Source organism: Dama dama, chromosome 7 (genome assembly GCF_033118175.1).
Source record: "Dama dama isolate Ldn47 chromosome 7, ASM3311817v1, whole genome shotgun sequence".
Classification (NCBI taxonomy): Eukaryota; Metazoa; Chordata; class Mammalia; order Artiodactyla; family Cervidae; genus Dama; species Dama dama.
In genome coordinates this window covers 36062755-36086334 of record NC_083687.1, presented here as the reverse complement: position 1 = coordinate 36086334, position 23580 = coordinate 36062755, and the positions used below count along the sequence as shown (strand labels likewise).

At 38.4% G+C, this 23580-nt stretch overlaps 1 non-coding gene and 1 pseudogene across 1 annotated transcript; one reads left to right on the top strand and one right to left on the bottom strand.

The window, feature by feature from the left end:
- The first annotated feature begins 170 nt into the window (after positions 1-170).
- LOC133059157 (placental prolactin-related protein 1-like) lies at positions 171-12432 on the top strand (annotated as a pseudogene).
- LOC133060086 (U6 spliceosomal RNA) lies at positions 4641-4751 on the bottom strand. Its single transcript, XR_009693748.1, has one exon. It is a non-coding gene; the product is annotated as a U6 spliceosomal RNA (small nuclear RNA).
- Positions 12433-23580: the final 11148 nt, after the last annotated feature.

The window sequence follows — 23580 nt, the reverse complement described above, 5'->3', positions numbered from 1 at the left end:
AGAGAGAATAGGGTAGGGTAGGGTATATAGACATTCAAAACTCTCCATTGCTTAGTGCATCAGGCACTCAAGGACCACCCTCACTGAAGACTTTCTCTATTGCTCAACCTACAGGTACCAGCATGGAGAAAGAGATAGCTCTACTCCACAGGCAGTTGAACCCTACTTTTATGGCCTTGTGGATTTCCTTAAGAAGCATTCGATGCAGCAGATTTCCTGCATCCCATCCCACCGGCTGACTGCCCACGGTCAACAGGACTCCTCTCCCTGGGATCATTCTGCAATCCCCATGGCTCCAGCTCCCAGCTTCCGTGGACACCAGTGGACTTACAACCCTGTCCGAGGTATGAAAGGCAGCAGCATGGCTTGTCTATGTGGTTCTCACTCTGTTCAGACGGTCACAGGTTATTTAGTTCACTCCCCAACAGCTTCAAATGACTCCCCCATTCCAGTGGACGGCCATGGACATGGGGTCTCTCCCCTATGCTTCAGCTGCACCCCCAGGTGCAGGCTGGTCCCAGTTGCTCTCCTTCTTCTTTCCCCTTCATCCTTGTCCCTTCTTTCCTTTGTCCTACTGAGTTCTGTGTGGATCCGGACATTCCTTCTCAGTAGTCAGGGCGTCCTGCCAGTATTCACCTGGTCTTCTGTGAGAACTGCTGCATCTTTAGACGTTGTTGATGCATCGGTGGAGAGATGTGTACCCCACTTCCACCTACCCCTCTGTCATCTTGTCCACCCCCATTTGTACATGTATTAGAAACGAGTTTCCCTTTCTATTAAGTAACATTGCCATCACCACACATGTTTAACTTTTGCTTTTTGAGAACACAGGTAAGTTCCACTCTCTTCAGTTCATTCAGTCATGTCCAACTCTATGTGACCCCATGGACTGTGGCAACACAGGCTTCCCTATGCATAACCAGTTCCTAGAGCTTGTTCAATCTCATGATTAGATCCCATGATTAGATCATGAAGCTCAAATATTAGAACCTCTGATCTTATTATTTTTCTATACATGAAAATATGTAACCTTTAAAAATCTCTCCCTATTTGTCCTACCCTCCAGTCTTTGGCAATCATTTTTCTATTCTGAGTTCCATCTTTTTTTTTTTTTTTTTTTTTTTTCTGAGATTCCTTATGACTGAGATCATATGGTATTTGTCTTCCTCTGACTTAGTTCACTTAGTGTAATGCCCTCCAGTTTCATCCATGTTGCCACAAATGGAAGGAGTTCTTTCTTTTTCTAACGGCAAAATAATATTTACCTATATATGTCACATCACATTGTTTCAATCCATTCACCTGTTGAAAGATACTCAGGTTGTTCCTATACCATGGTTACTGTGAATAATGCCGCAATGAACATAGAAATATAGATCTCTCTTTGAGACAATGATTTCATTTCCTTTGAATATATATCCAAAAGTGGGATAATGGATGACATAACAGTTCTCTTTTAAATTTCTTGAGGAAACTCCACGGTATTTTTCCATGGGAGTTGCACCATTATGCATCCCTACCAACAGTGCATAAGCACTCCTTTTCCTCCTCATCCTCAATAATATTTGTCATTTCTTACATTTTTGGTACTAGCCATTCAAACAGGTATGAGGTGATATCTCTTGTGCTTTTGATCTGCATTTCCTTTGATTATTAGTGATGCTGAGCATCTTGTCATATACCTCTTGATCATCTATATGTCTTATTTGTGGGAAAATGTCTATTCTTTAAAGATGTAGCATACATTATGTTTACTATATTCCAATATAAGAAACTCAGTTGCTTACCAATATATTTACAACAAACTATCAGAAAGTGGTGTAAAGAAAATAATCCCATTTACTATTGCATCACAAAAAAGATAAAACACTTAGAAATAAACTTAAGCAAGGTGTTGAAAGATTTTATGCAAAACCTTTAAGACATTGACAGAAATTTAAAAAAGAGTTAAAGATATGTAAAGTTAGGTTGTCTATTCAATGTGTTTCTTGAGGTAGGACTTGTATTACTATAAACTTCCCTTGTAGAACTGCTTTTGTTGCTTCCCATAGGTTTTATATCATCATGTTTTCATTGTTCTTTGTTTCTAGGAATATTTTGATCTCCCTTATTTCTTCAGTAACCTGTTTATTATCTAGAAATGTGTTGTTTAATCTCCATGTGTTTTTGTTCTTTAAAGTTGTTTTTTTTTTTTTTTTTTTTCTATAGTCGATATCTAGTCTCATACTGTTGTGGTCAGAGAAAATGCTTGATATAATTTTAATTTTCTTAAATTTACTGAGGTTTTATTTGTGACCCAAGATGAGGAAAATGTTCCATGTACAGTTGAAAAAAACTGTATTCTTCTGCCTTTGAATGGAATGTGCTGAAGATATAAATTAGGTCTGTTTGCTCTAATAGTTCCTTTTTCGCTTATGTTTCCCCATTAATATTCTGTTTTGATGATCTGTCCATTGGTAAAGGTGGAGTATTAACATGCCCTAATATTATTGTGTTACTATCAATTTCTCATTTTGTGTCAGTTAGTGCTAACCTTATGTATTGAGTTGCTCCTATGTTGGGTAGATAAATATTTAAAATTGTTATGTCTTTTTCTTGGACTGATCCTTTGATCATTTGGTAGTGTCCTTTATCTCTTATAATAGTTTTTATTTTAAGGTCTATTTTTTCTGATATGAAAATTGCCATTCTGGCTTTCTTTTGATTTCCATTTTCATGGAATATCTTTTTCCCTCCTCTCACTTTCAGTCTGTATGTGTCTCTAGGACTGAAGTGGGTCTTTTGTAGACAGCATATATAGGAGTCTTGTTTTTGTCTCCACTCAGCCAGTCTGTGTCTTTTGCTAAGAATGGGAGAAGATAATAGCAAATGAAACAACTGATAAGTATTGCTTTCCAAAATACAAGCAGCTCAAACAAGTCAATCATCAAAAGCAAAGGCAAGAGCTGCAAAAATAAACTAGTGAGACCACATCAAACTCAAAATCTTCCACATAGTAAAAGAAACCATCAATGAAATGAAATGGCAACCTATGGAATAAAAAAATATTTGCAAATCACATATTTGGTAAGGGCTTCATATCCAGGTATATATATATACAAGAGACTCATGCAACTCAGTAGCAAAACAAATCAAACAACCCAAATTATTAAATGAGAAAAGGAAGATTAATTGTTTTGAAAAATCTGAAGATTAGACTGTAGATGACAGACACTGTAAGTTTTTCCTTCCAAAACAGAAGCCTCTGTCTTCCTGGCATTGCTTTCTTTATCTCCAATCACCTGTTTGGTGATTGCAATTCACAGTATACATCCTTCACTCAATAGCAATCACCCTACACTGAGTTATATGTGCTAAGAATAGTCCTACTAATTATAAAAAAACTAATAATTACATACTTAATCTTGAGGCATCAAAAATCCAAGGTGTTTTCAGAATTTTACACTTCATTGTTTTCTACATTCTATTCAAAATTGAAACACCTAGTAAGGAAAAATGAGTAAGAGACCTCAATAATACATGGATAGAAAGTCATTTAAAACTGGGAGCATTACTGGATTATAATGGGGGCAATGCATTATTACTAATGCTATTGTAATTTTACTTCCTTTAATTCACAGGTACACTAGGTTGATATTTATTTAAAATAGTAATACTAACATAAAGACACATAGTACTAAAGGTACAGTAGATTGAGAAAGACAAAGCTTATGAGGCAGGAGGTGAAATCACAGAAAATTAGCATTGGTATCAAAACAAGGGGCAGTATTGCCTAGAAAGAAAGAAGAATTCTCTAATTTTTGGAGACAACCCGAACAAGCCAGATGGGAGCCAACCAGCTTAAGCTGTATACCTGAAACTGCACCAGAGGAAAATGCAGTTCATAAAAATATGCTGATGCTAAACACCAGAATCCAGACAGTAAGGAAATAGGATAGGGTACAAGTAGATACTGAAAACTCCTCAGAGAGGTAGACATGGAAGCAAATACGTTAATGAGCATCAGAAAAATCAAAGCACAAAAGGGTCTGAAAAGTCAATCGTAAAGAGACTTGGTAGTCTGAGCAAAAGAATAAGAGAATCAAATTAGAAAACCAAAATAGAAAGACTTGTGCACATGATAGAACCAGAGAATGCTCAGGAGAGAAAATTTCAGACTTAGTGGGCCAGCAAAAGAAGCCTCCAGCATCAGGAACAAAAACCCTGGGCAGGACTCATGACTATGCGCTTCTGGAAACAGCCTCAGTTTCAAAGTTTGGGCGCTATACCACCTAAAAGCGAACGCAGACAAGGATTATAGCTTGCTGTGACACTGAATCACAGATAATAGTGTTTGTTAGTTTACTTTTCTCATTCAAGTATAAAGTTAATGAATCACTAACCAATGATAATTGACACCATCAGTTTCCAATCAGATATTTTTTAGTCATACAATGAATATCTGAACCTGATCAATGATCCCCAATAACAGTTTCAATAATTCAATTTATTGATCTTTAATTGAAGGGTAATTGCTTTACAATACTGTACTGCTTTCGGCCAAACATCAACATGAATCAGCCATAGGTATACCTATGTCCCCTCTCTCTTGAACCTCCTTCCCAACTTCCTTCCCATCCCACCCCTCGAAGTTGTTACAGAAAAATATGGAAGGCTTCACAAATTTGTGTGTCATCCTTGGGCAGGGGCCATGCTAATCTTCTCAGTATTATTCCAATTTTTTAATATATGTGCCACCAAAGCAAACACATGAATAACATTTTAACAAAAAAAAAATCATATAGTTAAGTCTTCTACCAATAAATGATCAAATACATTAGGAATTAGAGTATTCTGCTATATTTACTGCCCCTTATAGAATTGAATTTCATAAGGTCCAAAGTTCCATGTAGGAATTAAGCATATATTTATGCATAACACATGTATACATGCACAGAAATATATGCAGACAAATATGTCTATGTTATACAAGCTATTATTCTCCTTGCCTGTCACAATAAGCTCTTTAGTTGATGAGAGAGATAGTCCCAAATTTCTCCAACTTATATGTCTTCTTTTTGAGAACTACTTCTTTTATTTTCATCACCTAATTTTAAGTAACCATATTCTTCTTAGACACCATGCCCCTTTAAACTAACTAAGAGCAGAGAAAACCTCGTAAATGCTGATATCTTATCCTTCATTAAATTACCACTCTTCTGGTAAATTGGAAAAAGAATCATGTTGAGATCTCATTCAGGAGGATAAAATTCCTGTTTTATCAGTTCTCTTGTCCAAGCTCAATTCTTGCTCACTTTAGTCTTATATTCTACTTATTTACAAAGGACAGACAGGAAAAGTAATATTAAAATCACGCTTGCAAGAGTCTATGATTTTATGCTTCTGTTGGCCAAAGGTAGGGCCAGGAATAATTTCTGATATATTACAATACATCATGGAAACATGAAGATCTGGTTCTACTATCAAAGCGATGTTTGGAGATGGTTCGAAAACTGAGCCCCATGGTTGTCAGGATGTGCTCCCGACCAGACAGATGGATTTTCTCCCTGAAACGTCACAGTCAGGAAAGGCCAGGCCGTGTCCACAGAGCCAGTGACTGGGTCCTGGGTGCTGAGCAGGTAAGATTCTCGTATTACCATTTGGAGATTTATTTGCTATTTTCTCGAAGAAAGAAATGTAATGAGAAGACTCAGTTCAGTTCAGTTAAGTTATTCAGTCATGTCCAAATCTTTGCGACCCCATGAACTGCTGCACGCCAGGCCACCCTGTCCATCACCAACTCCTGGAGTTTAGTCAAACTCATGTCCATCGAGTCAGTGATGCCATCCAGCCATCTCATCCTCTGTAGCCCCTTTACCTCCTGCCCCTAATCCCTCCCAGCATCAGGGTCTTTTCCAATGAGTCAACTGTTTGCATTGTGTGGCCAAAGTACTGAAGTTTCAGCTTCAGCATCAGTCCTTCCAAAGAATATCCAGGACTGATCTCTTTAGGATAGACTGGTTGGATCTCCTTGCAGTCCAAGGGACTCTGAAGAGTCTTCTCCAACACCACAGTTCAAAAGCATCAATTTTTCGGCAATCAGCTTTCTTTATAGTCCAACTCTCACATCCATACATGACCAATGGAAATACCATAGCCTTGACTAGACGGACCTTTTTTATAAAAGATGCATAAAAGTAGAAGAGCTGTCAAGGTACCTAGAAGCAAGGCTAGCCAGGAGAACCAGGCCCCCACATTGATAATTGTCAAAGACTTTAATGGTGAGTGTTTTACAAACAGAGCAGAACAAGTGGATAAAACCAATGTTCTAGGGTCACTGCTGTTTTGCAGTCAAAGACAAAATATTTTTCTCTGCAAGCAGAGTCATCACAGCTCCTGATATGGTCCTGGTTACACACATGCAGACCGAGAGCCCACAGGCATGTGTGATGTGACATCAGGAAGTGCACAGATGACTGTATTGGTGCCCATTCACCTCCATCTGCTAATAATGGGACCTGGGGAAAATTACTTGCCCTCTCCAAGTCATTGCATCTTATTATAATTTGATGATCATAGTGAAGATGAAGGCTATCTCACAGGGTTACTGTGAAACACAAATTTTAAGATGTTTTAAAGCTTCTGGGAAAGTATCAAAGACATGCATGTGGTTACGAAGGAGAGTTAGTACTTCCAAGGTACAGTGTCCTTTTTCTCTTTGTATTCTCTCTGTACTCAATAGTAGCGATTAGTCAGTCATGTGTTTACTCTTATCCCAGTGTGATGGTAAACCACACAGATCAACTGGACTTTTCTTGTCATTTCCGTGTCTAAAATTCAAGCACTAGTCAATGTAGAGTGAAAAAATTACAAACTCCTAGAGGGCCTCTCTGCTCAGAGTCTGCAGAGTCCCAACATTAAACTGTCTTAAAAGAATGGCCTAAACACTCTGGCTCAGAATTAAGTTCCAAATGTTTGCAGAGCACAGAAGTACTTCTGGGAGCAATGCAAAAATGCAGGGAGTATCCTACTTCTCCAACTATCTATCTGTGCAAATATCATCATCCATCTAAATTTACACAGAAGGCACTCCTTCTTCCCCAGCCCAGCTACTATAGCACCAACTCTTGCTCAAAGCAACAGGGAAAGAGAAGGTTTCCCTCCACAGGATGGATTTGATAACCTCAGGTGACTAGATCATCTCAGAATGGCTCATGTTTTTATTTTAGCAGGGTCCTGGCTGCTCCTGCTGCTGGTCATGTCAAAACTGCTCTTGTGCCAAGGCAACTTATGCCCATCCTGCAGTCCTGACTTGCTTGACATCCCCCTGAAATCCCTTACAGACCTGTTTATGGATGCCGCCAGGCTCTCCCACGACTATCATAACCTTTCCACAATAATGTTCAATGAGTTTATAAGTACTATGGTGGTGGTGGTGGATTAGTTGCTAAATCATGTCTGACTCTTGAGACCCCATGGACTGTAGCCCGCCAGGCTCCCAGAAGGAAACTTCACATAAGTGACTGGGCCATACTGTTCTTTAAACAAGAGGGCTGCATCAGCCAAACTTCAAATAACACACTCTCTAGGTTAAAGATGCCATCAGCTGAGAAGATGTGGAAATTGAAGAAAGGACCAGTTTTGTGAAATCTCAAAGATTCCTAAGAAGTGCAATAACTTTTTTAATTTCCTTTCATTCATTTTCTTTTTTAAATTTCCAAAATAAATGATTTTGTATCTGTCAGCTAGGAATGCCATAGAAGAATACAATAGACTCAGTGGAATAAACAACAGAAATTTATTACCTCACAGCTCTGGGGGCTAGAAGCCCCAGATCAGGGCACCATCAAGGTGAGGTTCTGGTAAGAACTCTTTCTTCCCAGGATGGCTTCTCCATGCGTCCTCACACCAGGTGGGGGTGGGGCAGATAGACAGAGGAGAGGACACACAGACACAGAGCAGAAGAGAAAATTCTCTGGTGTTTCGCTTCATGCAGACACTAAACCTATTGGATGAGTGTTCCACCCTAAGAGCTCATTCAACCTTAATGGGCTTTGCTAGTGGCTTGGATGGTAAAAAATCTGCCTGCAATGGGAGAGACTTGGGTTCTACCCCTGAGTCTGGAAGATTCTCTGGAAAAGGGAACGGCAAGCCACTCCAGTATTCTTGCCTGAGAAATCCCATGGACAGAGGAGCCTGGTGGGCTATAGATCATGGGGTCCCCAAAAGTCGGAATCCTTTTCAAAACACAGTACTTTGGCAGTACAGGCTCTAACACATGAATTTGAATAACACACATTCATTCCATAGTATTACCTGACATAAAGCACTTTTAGGTGGAACTGGGGAAAAGGAAGCATGTTGATTTTCTGGTCCTTCAGTGTCTCTCTGGGCTTTCTTCTCTAGGCTCAGAGTTAATAGCCAATAAATGAGAACTGCTCTGCAGTGAACTGGGTGGATGGAACATGTTGAACAAAGCTGAATCCCGGTCACAAAAACGAATAATGATTTTTTTTTTTTTTAATGCTACAAGTTATTGTTTTAAGATTTGCAGTGAATAGGTTTCAAGCTACAATAGAAGGGGAGTTTACAATTGGAAACAATTATTCTCTTTCTGATGAAGGTATTTGAAAGTTGTATGTTAATTCTTTTAGGTCAATCAAGGAGCACACAATAGAGCAGACAGCTAATAAAAGGCGGTTCTAAAGGTTTCTATTAAATTTACGTAGTTCTTTGTAAACACTAGTTTTTGTTTCATCCTCCATTTTTGTCGGTCCTTTTTTTTCCCCATCTCTTCCAAGTTATCTCTTTAAATGTTCATAACTTCTGCTAAAGATTAGTTTTTCTCTATCAAAGTGTTAGTTAGATTTTTCTACTCTTGTTATTCTAAGTCCATTGCTTAGTATTTCCTATAACTTTATGCTATGATTTTCTGATGTACCATTTTGTCACCATAAACAACATTGTATTCTGCACCTGGGATGAACACTAATCTTTTTGGTGTGCGGATTCAGAAATAAGTTGAAGTCATTACTGTATTACTCCTTATAAGGGAATATATTGGCTCTGACCCACAGTAAACAAGAGATTAAATGGTTAAATATAGGTGCATGCATGCATTCTAAGTCACTTCAGTTGTATCCAACTCTTTGTAACCCTACTGACTGTAGACCAACAGGCTGCTCTATCCATAGGATTCCCCAGGCAAGAATACTGGAGTGTGTTGCTATATATATATATATCTATCTTGCAAGGGATGCTCCTCACCTAGGGATCAAACCTGAGTCTTCTTATATCTCCTGCATTGGCAGGAATGTTCTTTACCGCTACAATCCCCTGGGAAGCACCAACTATTGGTACATATGTCTATATTTGGTTCAAATAGTTTAAAAATAATAATAATAATAAAACAGAGAAAGGAAAAGTTTAAACTTAAAAGGTTAGATGTAAAATCATTTTTATATAGGCAATGTATCAAAAAAGTAGGAAAAGAATTACTTTCAAATTTTGTGATGCCCCCCCATTAAAAAAATTCCACGTCTATCAAACATGTAAATGTTCCAGTAATGGGTTCATCTACTGAATGCCCAACAACTCTAACTAATTGCCTGATCACTTTCAGGAAGGGCAAACAGTACTATATCAGTGCCACCAGGAGCTACCACACAAATTCCCTCCGTGCTCCCAAAGAAAGAGAAAAAGCCCTACAGATGAACGTGAGTTTTTTACCTGGGTTTTTCACCAAATCAAATGAGACTGTATCTGGGTAACCAGGCTTCAGACTATTAGAGGTTATGGTAACAGTACATGGAGAAAAAGGTGGAAGAACCGTAAGCAATTGAAGAGAAATTATATTATGCAGTTGATGAAGCATGAGTGAAATCAAGGGATGACTAACGATCTGTAGTAGCAAAATAAATAACAGATCTATAAAGTGTCCATGCAGACAACTTTAGTTTGACCAATGCATTAGACACAGGATTGCAGCTATTATACTTTACAAAACCAGGAAATGGATGGGAACTTCCATGTGTAAAATATAAGATTGCAAAATTCATGAATATGTGAGAAACACACCCCAGTTTTGAGTACTCCTTGTTACTACTGACTCCTACTTGGGAGTTCTATACCGCACTGCCCGGGCGATCGCGTTTACCTTTCAAGACTCTCCTGATTCTGCTTCTACTTCTCTGACACCTCCTTCATTCATCATTCTCAATGACTTCTGTGTCACTTTTTATTCTTAATTTGTAAGTCTCCCCCACAATGGCCTATAAAACATTGCTTTGCTTCTCATGGCCACAATAACTGCCTCTGTTCTGAGGACAACACAGTTTACATAGCAAGGCTCAATCATTTATGGCACCTGCAAATTGTCACTGTTATTGATTTCCTGCATTATCCTTCTTCCTAACATTATTTAAAATATTTTCACATGCAGTCCCCCTTAAAATTCTATCTTCTCTCTCTACAACCTTCTTAATGATACCAGCATTCTTTTCCTCTGTTAAGCTCATTAATAATGAGGATGATCAAGTAATGGAAAAAGGTCAAAGTGGAAGAAGAGGAGGGATTTTTCAAAAGCTTAAATTTAAAGTTTATTCAGAGTTACTACATGGCCATACATTTTGCTAAGTACATTACATGCATTACTATATTTAATCCTACTCAGTTCTCTGTTCTTTACCACTAAAACAGTTCATGGATGTAAAGAAATCAAGCATATTAACTAGAGATATTCAGCCCCCAGGATTTTCATGCTCAATTCTACTAGTAGTAGTGAACCTGGAGGGGAGGGGAACCCTCCATTGTGAATCCCACTGATGCTGTTACTAAAGACAACACTGCCATTTTCTGCCCGGACACATGTCAACAATACAGACTCTTCTGATACCAGCATGGGGGCCAGTGTTGGGATCAACTGAGGAAAGAAAGCCTGTTTAGGAATGTCATGTCTTCTTCATTATCTCTTTGTTGTTATAGCATAAAACAAATTACCAATTGAAAATCAATATGAATGACTCATCTGATTCATTAATACGAAAGAATCACTGGGTTACAATGATGTGGGCACAGGTAGAATGCCTCTTTCCTGGGTCAGGTACTGCAGGCACATACTGACTTGTCTCAAAATACTTAGATTTCTCTCACGCAAATATACAAACATAAAAGAACACTGAGTGGTGGTAGCATTTCAGAGGAAAAAAGAAAATTCTTCATGTTATAAATTAGAACACATCAGAGGAATTAATTCCTAAAATAACCTAGATTTTTAATAATTCAGAGAAGTGTGAACTAATAGCTTACATTTTATACTTTTGAAACTTTCACTACCTTTAAAAATCTCTGCATACACATAGGAATAACCAAAAGTTTTTTAGGTCAGCTGCTCTGAGCAAAGATCACATGTTACCAAAACCACTGACTTATGATTATTTTAATGAGACTGTTTCTTCTGGTTGCTTAGAATGAAGACCTTAGTAAGTGGATACTCATATTACTGTACTCCTGGAATAGACCTCTGTATCATCTAATAAAAGAGCTGCAGAGTTTGAAAGAAGATTCAGATGCTATCCTATCAAGTGCCATAGAGAATGAGAAAATGTCAGACAAACTGCAAGAATTCATAGAGAGGCAATTTAGCCAGGTGAACATCCTGCCAGAGGGCTTTCTTGCTTTGTTCATGAATGAAAGAGTTGACCTCTGTAATGCATAAGGAGTTTTGAAATATCTCATTTTGTAAGAAAAAGATTCATGACTTCTACATGCTAGACTTCTACTACATAAAGCAGGAGTTTAGTCATTCATAGTGATAGATTCTACTGTAAAGGAATCAGAATTTCACTGCAATTTTTGTCATGTGCACACAATTCCACCAAAAGCTTGCCTCTTCCTAGGCACAGGTGGTTGAAATAATTTCAGAAGTAAGAGAACTGGAGAATAGAATTTTCAAGATCAGCATTTTCTTCAAAGTATCCCAGGACATCTGCTATTGAAGTTCCATGTGTCTTCTTTCTCTGTTCTGCTCAAATCAAAGGATGAGAGAGGGAAGGAAGAAAAGAGAAAGTTAAAACTAAACTTGAGTTATGTTTCTACTTTTTAGATTCCTAATAGTTTTCTCATTGGCCGGCTCCAAAATCCATATCTAGAGAATTTTATGTTCGTATGTCTTCCCCAAATCTTAATTTGATAATTAGAAGCAAAAAAGATAAGCAAATACTAATAAAACACAAAAGAAGTCACTATCTTTTGGGTATTCAGATTATTTTTGCAGTCAGGCTGAAGATGTCCGAGGCTCGCACTTACTGGTCAGGACTCCCATCCCTGATGTCCACTGATGAAGATAGGCATCATTCTGCATTTTATAACCTGTTCCAGTGCCTGCGCAGGGATTCACATAAAGTTGACATCTACACCAAGATCCTGGCGTGCCGAATCTGCAAAAGGTGCTAAATCCACATCCATCCGATCCCGCTCTGAGATGGTCATAATGATCTATCCCATAGCAAGCTTCTTTGAAATTTACAGCTTTTCAATGCATGCTCTTTGAAATGGTTCTTCTCTTAAAAAAATAAATACAGACTCTGTAGAGATGTCAAAATCTAAGAGGGCAATTTGACAACACTTCATATTTTCATTTAATATAAAATCAAAAGAAAATCCACCCCTACAATTGAGAGAATGAAGCTCGTTGTAAAATTAGTCACAAATAGCAGAAGCTGGCATTACAAATAAGACCATTAAGAGATTACATAACAATCAAAGCCAATTATTATGGGTCAAGTTATTACAATCAAAGAATTAGAAAATTGTTCATGGCTCTGGCCATGCTACCAAGGCTGAATCCTTAGGATTCTGTATTAAAGCCAGCTGCGAACTGTCAACCAACTGTCACAGTGTTACACCATACAGGACCAGTGCTTCGCACCTTTGTACAAATAGCATGAAGTTTACTGAACTGTTTGAAGATTGTTAGGATGCTGTCTTAGACCTTCTGGGTTTGCTATAACAAAATATCACAGACTTATAAACAATGGAAATGGATTTTCACAGCGTGGTCATGCAGGGTCTTTTCTGGTCACACACTTCTTATTGTATCCTCACATGGGGGAAGGGCTCGGGAGCTCTGTGTGTCTCTTATATATAAAAGCACTCATCTCATTGAAGAGGCTCCATCCTTATAACTCCATCCCCTCACAAAGGCTCCACTTATGGGTATCATAACCATGGGAATCTGGATTTCACCATATGAAATTTCTGGGGGACACAAAGGTTGAGACCATAGCAGATACAAACGTGAACTGGCTCCATCCTCCTCCAGTGCCTTCTTCACCCACACTCCACTGCATCCTCATTTTCTGCATCACCTTGCAACCATTCCATACATTCTGTCACTCTGGGTTTCACAAGGCCAGGTCAGTCAAGTGTCAACTCCATCTCATATTCAGCCTATTCAATGTTTCCCTCTACCCTACTGAGGCCCAGGGGACCTACCAGGAAGCATCAATGTGTCCATTTCTGCAAGGTTCCTTCTCTCTCGCTTTCTGGATCTTCATTCCTTGGGCCATGGTGGAACAGGGTAGATGGTAATGAGATGGGAAAGTTCTGACATCACTGACTTACATGGTGCTCTTGTAGCCTTCTCTTGGTCCAGACGGACTGATTTGAAGTTCCCCCTGACTGACAAGTGTTTCTCTTGTGGGGGATCCTTGTGATTACCCAGGACATTCACAAGTTGGGGATCCCCAACACCATAGTTTCCTTTTTAATCAGGGGAAATGTTCTGTTACCGACAGCTCACCACCTGCAGTCATCACCACAGCCTCTCTGTTTCCCTCACTCTGCAAGCACCATCTGGAGAAAATTAAGGAGCCCACAGTCAGCTGCCTACTAGCTGACCCACAGGAAACCCATGTATCATAAACACTCTGAACCATTGAATGGCAGAAATACTGGTGTGCATCTGTCCCCTGCCTGGGGCTTCTGGACAATTGTCCAACTGGTCACATAGATACCGAGGAGATCAGAATGCTGGATTCAAAAACACATTTATCTGAGAAGTGAGATACCATTCTCTCTTCCTTTTAGAGTAACTATCCTAGTCATTAAGTATTTGGCTTTACAAACATGCCCTAGTAGGTCCCTGAATTATAAAATCCTCCAAATAGACTGAGTCTCTACTGAGACTGGAGCGATGTGACTGAATTAGGGTTGCTCAGCTTGTTCAACAGCCTCTAAGCCACCTGGGATGAGGGCCAATCTCTTGACTGGCTCTCCTAAGAAGTCAGTGATGTTGCTGGGCTAGTTGTGCAGCATCTTTAGGGCTTTAGCAGTAATTCCTAGTAAACAGAAATTGGGAAATCAAAAGGTAGAAGGGAAAGGTTGATAAATAAGAGAGAAGGAAAAGAAAGATGGAAGGAAAAGCAGCAAAAGGAAAGTGAGTCAAGGCTTTGGGTGGTGAAGGATGAAATGCTGTTAGAACACTTTATTTTTAAGGACCCAAACATATGTGCTTTTTTTAATATCTGAAGAGCACATATCTCACATTCACTTTTATTTCCATTTTCTCTTCTCTCCTCTTTTATCTGACATTGTCCTTTATATTAGGAGTATCCTTTTGTTGTTACTAAATGTCATAGTTCTAGAGATGAACAAAGTTTGGCAACTCTTCAGGGCAGTATGCAGCCAAATTATCTTATTTTAGGCAAAGACACCTTTCACCCACCTACAGGAACACTGTCCATTAAAACCAACCTCTTCCCTCATAGCCAGGGTTGTTCTTGCCTGATTCTTGCCCCTGCCTCTACCTGGGACGACCCAAACCTTTCAGAACACGACAGAATACTCTGCCACAAAGCAATCTATCAAACCCTCCTTTGGCACCCTCATTCATGTAAAGGGTCTGCTTATTTGTATTTTCATTTGTTCTTTCAAAACACAAAAGACCATGAAAAAAATCCTATAAGCAATTTCTAAGTCGTTTATTGACAAAAACATCTAATTCTATTGTGTTACTTGCTGAAGTATCTTTCCTTCAATGTCTATGTATTTCCAGCAGAGAGGATCATATATATTAGAGGGGAAATTTGGCAATAAGGGGGACAATGCAATTGGAGGAAACATACACTCACCAATAGTCCACACACATCTTCATGTATTTGTCTCTAATAAAATTTATTTCAAGCATAAATTTATAACTTTACATCAAGAACAGAGGTGGTGACACTGAGAGTGCCCTCCTTGCTTGACAGTGATATATAAAGTGAATACTGTAGATTTCAGACAATACTGAACAGAGCCATAGATATTCTATAGAGTCAGTCAGGAATAGCCAAAGAGGAGACATTTGGACAGGATTTAACAATCACGCCCTTGCCATCTAGAAAGCGTCGATTTTTCCCTCTTTTACAGATTTCCATGTAAGATTACATGTGAAGAAATGGCCCTGCTATATCAGGATTAGTAGCCATGGTTACCAAAGGGAAACAAACAAATGAAGAACCTTTGAATTTCACTGACCTTATAGATTAGTACGTCACATATCATGGATACAGTGAGGACTTAAACTGAGGTTTAAAAATACCTCTATTTTCCCAAAGTAGGCCCTCAAGTTGTGGAGAAGGAGAGGGTGATATAAACACACAGATTACTCTATTACATGGTGGAATGATGAAGGATAAAATGTGATGCGAACACAGTGCTACAGTGGATTGAAGTAAAGCTAGGAGCGATCTGAGTGGTTCATAGGAGTGATACAAATGGGATAGCTTTATGATTGAGTTTTGAAAGGTTGATGGAATATTGATGTGCAAAAACAGGAAAACAGTATATCTGTCAATTCATTTAGGATCATCTTTTGAAATAAGTATCTCTGACATCCTAGATCAAGGCAACTGAGTTATTAATATGTATAGCATTATAAGGTATCAGTGAATAATTTAGTCTTACAGAAACACATGAAATGCTCATTTTTTACCATACATGTTGTATCTCTCATGATTATGCTCCCATGATATGCTGTATATATTATTATAGGGTTAGAATGGAGAAATACTTGTATGGATTTTTATGCATTAGGGAGAACATATATGCCAATTTGGAGAGTTTGTCTTTATTCTACAAAGCAACAGGAAACCAAGAACATTTAGTCAAAGAGATCAATATGTCTAGAATTAGAAAAGAGAAACTTTAATGTGGATTGAGGAGTTGTGGCTATTGGGGCTGGTAGAGAAAAAGAAAGACCTGAAAGAGCTGGGAATATTATGACACTAAAAATCAAAGAGGGCTCTGCCAAGTGATAAGATGCAAAGGATGTGAGAAATACAGGAAATGAATAAACCTTGACCACATGCAAGGAATGAGGCAGACATAAGAGTCAAAACAGGCATCCAACAATATGGGACTAGTTGAGTCAATCAATGAAACGTCAGAGAGAAGGGAGGAGATAAATTAAGGTTTTATCCAAAAGCATCTGAGCTCTATTTTCCTGTATTTCATCAACTTAGTACTAGAAATCACCAAAAACTGTCAAGGTTCTGCAGCAAATGATAGAAATAAGTACTCTACAGAGCCTCTTCTAGACCCTGTGGAATACCAGAACCAAATCACGACTACCCAGTGATAACAAGCAATAAGTCACTAGTCACTTTCAACACTTAAATAAGACATAGATTGTAAAGCATAGATGATGAATGGAAATAAATTGGAAACAACACATTCCTTTACAGAGCCAGCCTAAACAAAACCTAAAACTTAACCAAAATAGAAATAATGGTCTCCTTAATCATGTGTCCACTTTCTCCAAGAGTTCCTCATCCCTTTTGCCTGAATCCTCCCTTGTTTACTAACCCTTCATTGCCTTACACTCAGCAGTCAGCTAATCACTAATCAAATAAATAATTAAACAGCGTTCACTCCTGAGATATATTTGTATTGATGGACTCTTCAAACTGAAAAGCTTTCTAAACCCCTGAGATTAAAACTCTAATACTGAAAGAACTCCTTCCCAACCTCTTTCCAAAATGCCCAGTGGGCAGCAACTGTGAGTCTAGCTACTTAGACATCTTCTGCTGTAATTATAACCTGTTTGGATAGTGAAGACAGGAGACTGATGAGGCACTGAAAGATGTCAAGAAAGAAATGCATGAACAAGTGGAAAAGATAGCATAAACCTTAAACACCGATCTATGCCTGCATACCATACCATGTGATGGGAGCCAGGTGGGCCTAATCAGGGATGGATTTTTCAAGAAAGCCCTGTATGAGTTGGCACTGAGAAGTTTGATTCAACTCAACTGTTTCAACATGATTCTTTGATTCTAAGACTCAAAGCCCCTTGTATCATTTAACTGCACTAAGTCAAAAAGGGAATATACTTACTGCCCATTTGAACACTGCCAAGAGATCATAAAATGTCTCACCGCAAGTAGAAAATTGTAACTATTTCTAGTGATGGATGTTCACCAGACATATTGCGGTGATCATTTTGCAATATATATCAAATAATTATGTTGTACACCTGGAACCAAAATAACATTATATGTCAATATTATCTATGTATAATGATACCTGGAACTAAAATAGCATATTTGTCAATGTGACCTATGTATAATGATCATATAATCATTACGTTATATACATAACACATACGCATACCTTCAGTTAAGTTCAGTCACTCAGTCATAGCCACTCTTTGAGACCCCATGGACTGTAGCACATCAGACTCCCCTGTCCTCCACCATCTTCTGGAGCTTGCTCAATCTCATGTCCGTCGAGTCGGTGATGTGATCCAAGCATCTCATCCTCTGCCATCTCCTTCTCCTCCTGCCTTCAATCTTTCCCAGCATCAGTGTCTTTTCCAGTGAGTCAGTTCTTTGCATCAGGTGGCCAAAGTATTGGAGCTTCAGCTTCAGTATCAGTCCTTTCAATGAATATTCAGGGCTGATTTCCTTTAGCATTGATGGGTTTGATCCCCTTGCAGTCCAAGGGACTTTCAAGTCTTCTTGGAGTCTTCTCCAACACCACAGTTCAAAAGCATCAGTTCCTTGGTGCTCACTTTCCTTATGGTCCAGCTCTCACATCCATACATGACTACTGGAAAAACAATACCTTTGACTAGATGGAATTTTATTTATGTATATAGACATATATGTATACACACCTATGTAAGGAAAAGTTTTGAAAAGGAATATAATTCTATTTTGGATAAAGAAAACAAATCAACTAGTATATTTTTTTTTCAAATGTGCATTTTGGCTATCATATTGGGTCTAAAACCTTATCTTCAAATGTAGTTTATGTTTATGCTGATAAAATAAACAGAAATGTGTCTTAACCTTGTAACATTAACTGTAGAACAGCTTATTTACAATAGCTAATCAAAATCACAAAACTTTGAAACCCATAGGCCTGCCCAGTACTCTGCTATTGGTCTTTAACCAATTGACTTTACTTAATTCCTCCTTGACTCAGAAACTCTTACAGGTGCTTAGTTTACATCAGTAAACAAAGCAGGCAGACACTTATGTTCATGGAACTGACATTCTAGCTGGGGGAAGACAGATAATCTGCAATAAACATGAATCCAAGTACATTATATGGTATGTTACAGGTGATCTGTACTGTGGGAAAAGAAATAGTAAAGCAGAAGATGGGGTTTAGGGAATAAAGGTAAAGAAACAGAGGTGATTTAAAGCAAAACAGCTTAGAATAAACTGAGAGGAGCAAGCATGCTTTCTCACATTCAAGATTCAAGTTTTCCCCTGTCCAGTCAGATCTCTTGGTCTTCTACCCAACTTCAAAAATGTTTCCGTCACTGAGTCTCTATGCAAACTCATGCAAACTTGGATGTTCTGAACATTCTGCCTCTTCACTTGAACTGGTCTCATAAAAAATTTTTTGGCAAACTCCCCCAAATTAAGTAACATTTTATGAAGCAAATTTTGATAATTTTCTGTTTCCCAAAGAACTAATCTCCAAATTGTTTTCCACTTTACAACACACTGTCAGTGACCTAAGTATATTATGTAAAAATATTATATATGCATTGCTATCTATTTCTGCTTTATTGACTACACCAAAGTCTTCGGCTATGTGGATCATAATAAACTGTGGAAAATTCTGAAAGAGATGGGAATACCAGACCACCTGACCTGCCTCTTGAGAAACCTGTATGCAGGTCAGGAAACAACAGTTAGAACTGGACATGGACCAACAGACTGATTCCAAATAGGAAAAGGAGTACATTAAGGCTGTATATTGTCACCCTGCGTATTTAACTTATATGCAGAGTACATCATGAGAAATGTTGGACTGGAAGAAGCACAAGCTGGAATCAAGATAGCCAGGAGAAATATCAGTAACCTCAGATATGCAGATGACACCACCCTTATGGCAGAAAGTGAAGAGGAACTAAAAGGTCTCTTGATGAAAGTAAAAGAGGAGAGTGAAAAAGTTGGCTTAAAGCTTAACATTCAGAAAACTAAGATATTGGCATCTGGTCCCATCACTTCATGGGAAATAGATGGGGACACAGTGGAAACAGTGTCAGATTTTATTTTGGGGGGCTCCAAAATCACTGCAGATGGTGATTGCAGCCATGAAATTAAAAGACACTTACTCCTTGGAAGGAAAGTTATGACCAAATTAGATAACATGTTAAAAAGCAGAGACATTACTTTGCCAACAAAGGTCTGTCTGGTCAAGGCTATGATTTTTCCAGTTGTCATGTATGGATGTGAGAGTTGGACTGTGAGGAAAGCTAAGCACTGAACAATTGATGCTTTTGAACTGTGGTGTTGGAGAAGACTCTTGAGAGTCCCTTGGAGTGCAAGGAGATCCAACCAGTCCATCCTAAAAGAGATCATTCCTGGGTGTTCATTGGAAGGACTGATGCTGAAGCTGAAACTCCAATACTTTGGCCACCTCATGCGAAGAGCTAACTCATTGGAAAAGACCCTGATGCTGGGAGGGATTGGGGGCAGGAGGAGAAGGGGACGACAGAGGATGAGATGACTGGATGGCATCACCGACTCGATGGGCATGAGTTTGGGTAAACTCTGGGAGTTGGTGATGGAGAGGGAGACCTGGTGTGCTGCGATTCATAGGGTCGCAAAGAGTCGGACACAACTGAGTGACTGAACTGAACTGAACTGACTCTTATATATTATGACATTTAAAAATATACAGAAAATATAAATTAAGAGACAGTGAGATAAAAATAAATAGAAATGGAAATGCTAACCTTTTCTTCCCCAGGGGATGAGGACACTCATTATTATGGCCACTGGACTAATGGATTCTGAATATACACACATAATTATACCAGTTATTTAACTATCATAATAAAATAATTTCTTTTACATATAGCTTCAATCAAAGTTCTCAGAATACCACAAGGGGCCAAGAATACAATTTTATGTGAATAACTCTCTTCATGTGCATATATAAAATTTTATGAGCTCAATTAAAAAATCTTTAATTCCTTTGTTATTCCATCAATTCATCTACTGTTACATAATACAAACTCTACAATAGATTTCTTTTTTTTCAAGTGTTTAAATCACAAGTCATAATAAAAGCAGATCAATGGCCTAGAAGAATAAATAAAATGTCATATGAAAATCATTATACCTATGCATTTGTAAAGAAAATTCATGAAAAAATGCAGAAGACTTACAGTTTGCTGAAACAGAAAGTTTACTTACTCAGAGCTGAATATACACATCACCTAGAAAAACTACTTTCTCAGCTTCCCATGAATTCTAAAGAAAAGGATTGCATGACTTTCATCTCCAACCTACTGTGGACTCCTTTCCACTTTCGTCCTCAACTTCCCTCCAGAAATCTCTTCCTTAAGTTATAAAACACACCGTGGGCTTCTGGTTCAGACAAGATGAACTTGATCTCTTTGTGCCCACTCCTCTGTTTGTTCTGGAAATAAAAGAGACCAGTAAAGGAGACCTTGTATATTTGGCAAGAAGAAGGGAAACTAGTTTAGGGCCTGAAGAATGGAAGAGAAACACAGCAACACATAACAGAAGACAACCCAGGCCCAGCATTCCTGACCTCCAACCTAGCATCAGAAGGCAGCCTGAGTGGGGCTGTTCCTCCCAAGGGATAAATGTGAAGGAACAGCAGGTGGTGGTTTAGTTGCTAAGTTGTCTCTGACTTTTTGTGACCCCATGGACTGTAGCCCACCAGGTTCCTCTGTCCACGGAATTCTCCAGGCAAGCATACGGATTCCCATTTCCTCCTGCAGGGAATCTTCCCAATCCAGGGACTGAACCCATGTCTTTGCAAGGCAGGGGGATTCCTTACTGTCTGAGCCACCAGGAAAGCCAAAGAAACTCAAAAATGGCTTGGATATTTGGAAAATAAAAGGATTAAAATATACATTAATGTTAGATAAAGTAGACTTTAGAGCAAAGAAAATATCTCTAGACAGAGGAATACAAGGACATTACATAAGGAAAAAGGAGTCAATCCAGCAGGAATACATAATAATCCTAAATATGTATACACCAAACAACATAATCTCAAAATACTTGAAACAAAAATAGATGTGTCATCTGAATACTGCTATAACCGTTAATGAAATTGAAAGTGTAGCATAGAACTTTTGAAAAGAAAATCATCAATCCAAGATAGTTTGACCAGAGAATTCTAACAAATATTTAAAAAATTAAAATCAATTTGACATAACCTCTTCAAGAAAATGAAAGAGTAGGAAACCATTCCCAACTAATTAGATGGGACCAGTATTGCTCCGTATCAAAATCAGACAAAGGTAGTTCAAAAAAGGGAAGTTTCAGACTAACGTCTCTCATAAATTTGGAATTAAAAGTTTTCATTCTCACACATACAAATCAACCAAATGAATGCAACAATGTATAAAAACATCTCTTGATAGTTTCTGGTCCCTTCCTCAGTCTGGTCACATTACCTATTTCTTCAAAGGGTTTAAGTGAATCAAGGATACAGTCGGTTAGGTTCCCAGTGATAATATTATCATACCAGAAACAGTGACAAATGCTCAAGTCTACGTCAAATCAGAAACTGACTACTCCCATTAAAGTTAATCATATCCAGCCATTCTAAATGTCTAGCACAAATAACTAGAACTAGATTCATATGATAAAGAAAACATATCTACAGCATAGAAAAGGTGGGTGTATTTGATATTCTTTATATGCCCCTGGGGAACCCTGTTGATCATTTTCTACTATGTTATGAGCCTTTGGAGGCTGAGAAGACCAGATTTTATCCCTTTAGCTCTCTTGGACTCTGACTTCTACTTGAGTTTGGCCAGTGGTGGACAAAAGAGATTGGTGAGTCAGTGGAGAAAGAGATAAGTAGATTGATTCTTCCTGCTTCCTTTCCTTCTGGGAAGTGGCCAAGTTTCTCCACTGAAGCCCAGAGCTCAGGTCAGAGGCCCTCACTTTTAGCTGCAGCTGTGTACAAAACTCTTTAGAGACTGCAATATCCATTCTCTTCCTTTGCCCTGTGGGCCTAAAAGTGTTCATGTATCCTTGATCTTGCCTATCTCAAAGAGTTTTGCTATTCTTTTTAAGCTATCCTTAACTCTGCTACAGCTTCCAAATCCTTAAAGTTCATCGTGTGTTAGTCACTCAGGCATGTCTGACTTTTTGTGACCCCCATGGAAGTCTATCAGGCTTCTCTGTCCAAAGGATTCTTCAGAGAAAAATACTAGAGTGGATAATCATTCCCTTCTGCATGGATCTTCCCTGACCCAGGGGTGCAACCCAGGTATCCTACATTGCAGGCATATTCTCTACCATTTGAGCCACCAGGGAAGTTAGTTTTCTTTATTTTCCTTATCTGTGTAAATCATCTTGATTTCTGACAATGATAGGGGTGGCTTTGGAGCTGCTAGCTAAAGAGGGCCCCTCAAAGATCTATCACTAAACTGCTTACAACAGGAGGGGGATATCTTTTTTTCTGACTCCAAAATCATAAATACAGAACATGTCACATATCATGTAAAAATAAGTGCTGAGAAATCAGTGATTTAAGAATGAATTTGGTAAAAGTGCACAAACTTTAAGCTGTAAAATGATGAATAATGTGTGAGGAACTAATGTGTAACATGGTGACTATGGTTTGTAACGTGTTATTGACATTTGTGGTGCTTCCCGGGTGGTATTAGTGGTAAAGAACCCTCCTGCCAGTGCAGGATGCATAAAAGACATGGGTTGAATCCCTGTTTAGAAAGATCCCCTGGAGGAGGCCATGGCAACCCACCTTAACAATCTTTCCTGGAGAATCCCCATGGACAGACGAGCCTGGCAGACTATATAGTCCACATGGTCACAAAGAGTTGGACATGACTGAAGTCATAAGCATACATGTAAGAGAGGAAAACTTAAAAGTCCTCACCAAAAAGATCTTGAAAGGTATATATGTGAGGAGATATTAATAGATATGTTAATTAAATCAATGAGAGAATACATTAATAATGTATACTTATTTAAAATATCATGTATACTTTAAATATCTTGCCATTGTATCTGGAAATTATATTTTTAAAAAACTGAGAAAAGTCAAAAAACAAGAATTTCAATGCTTTTCATATGATATTTT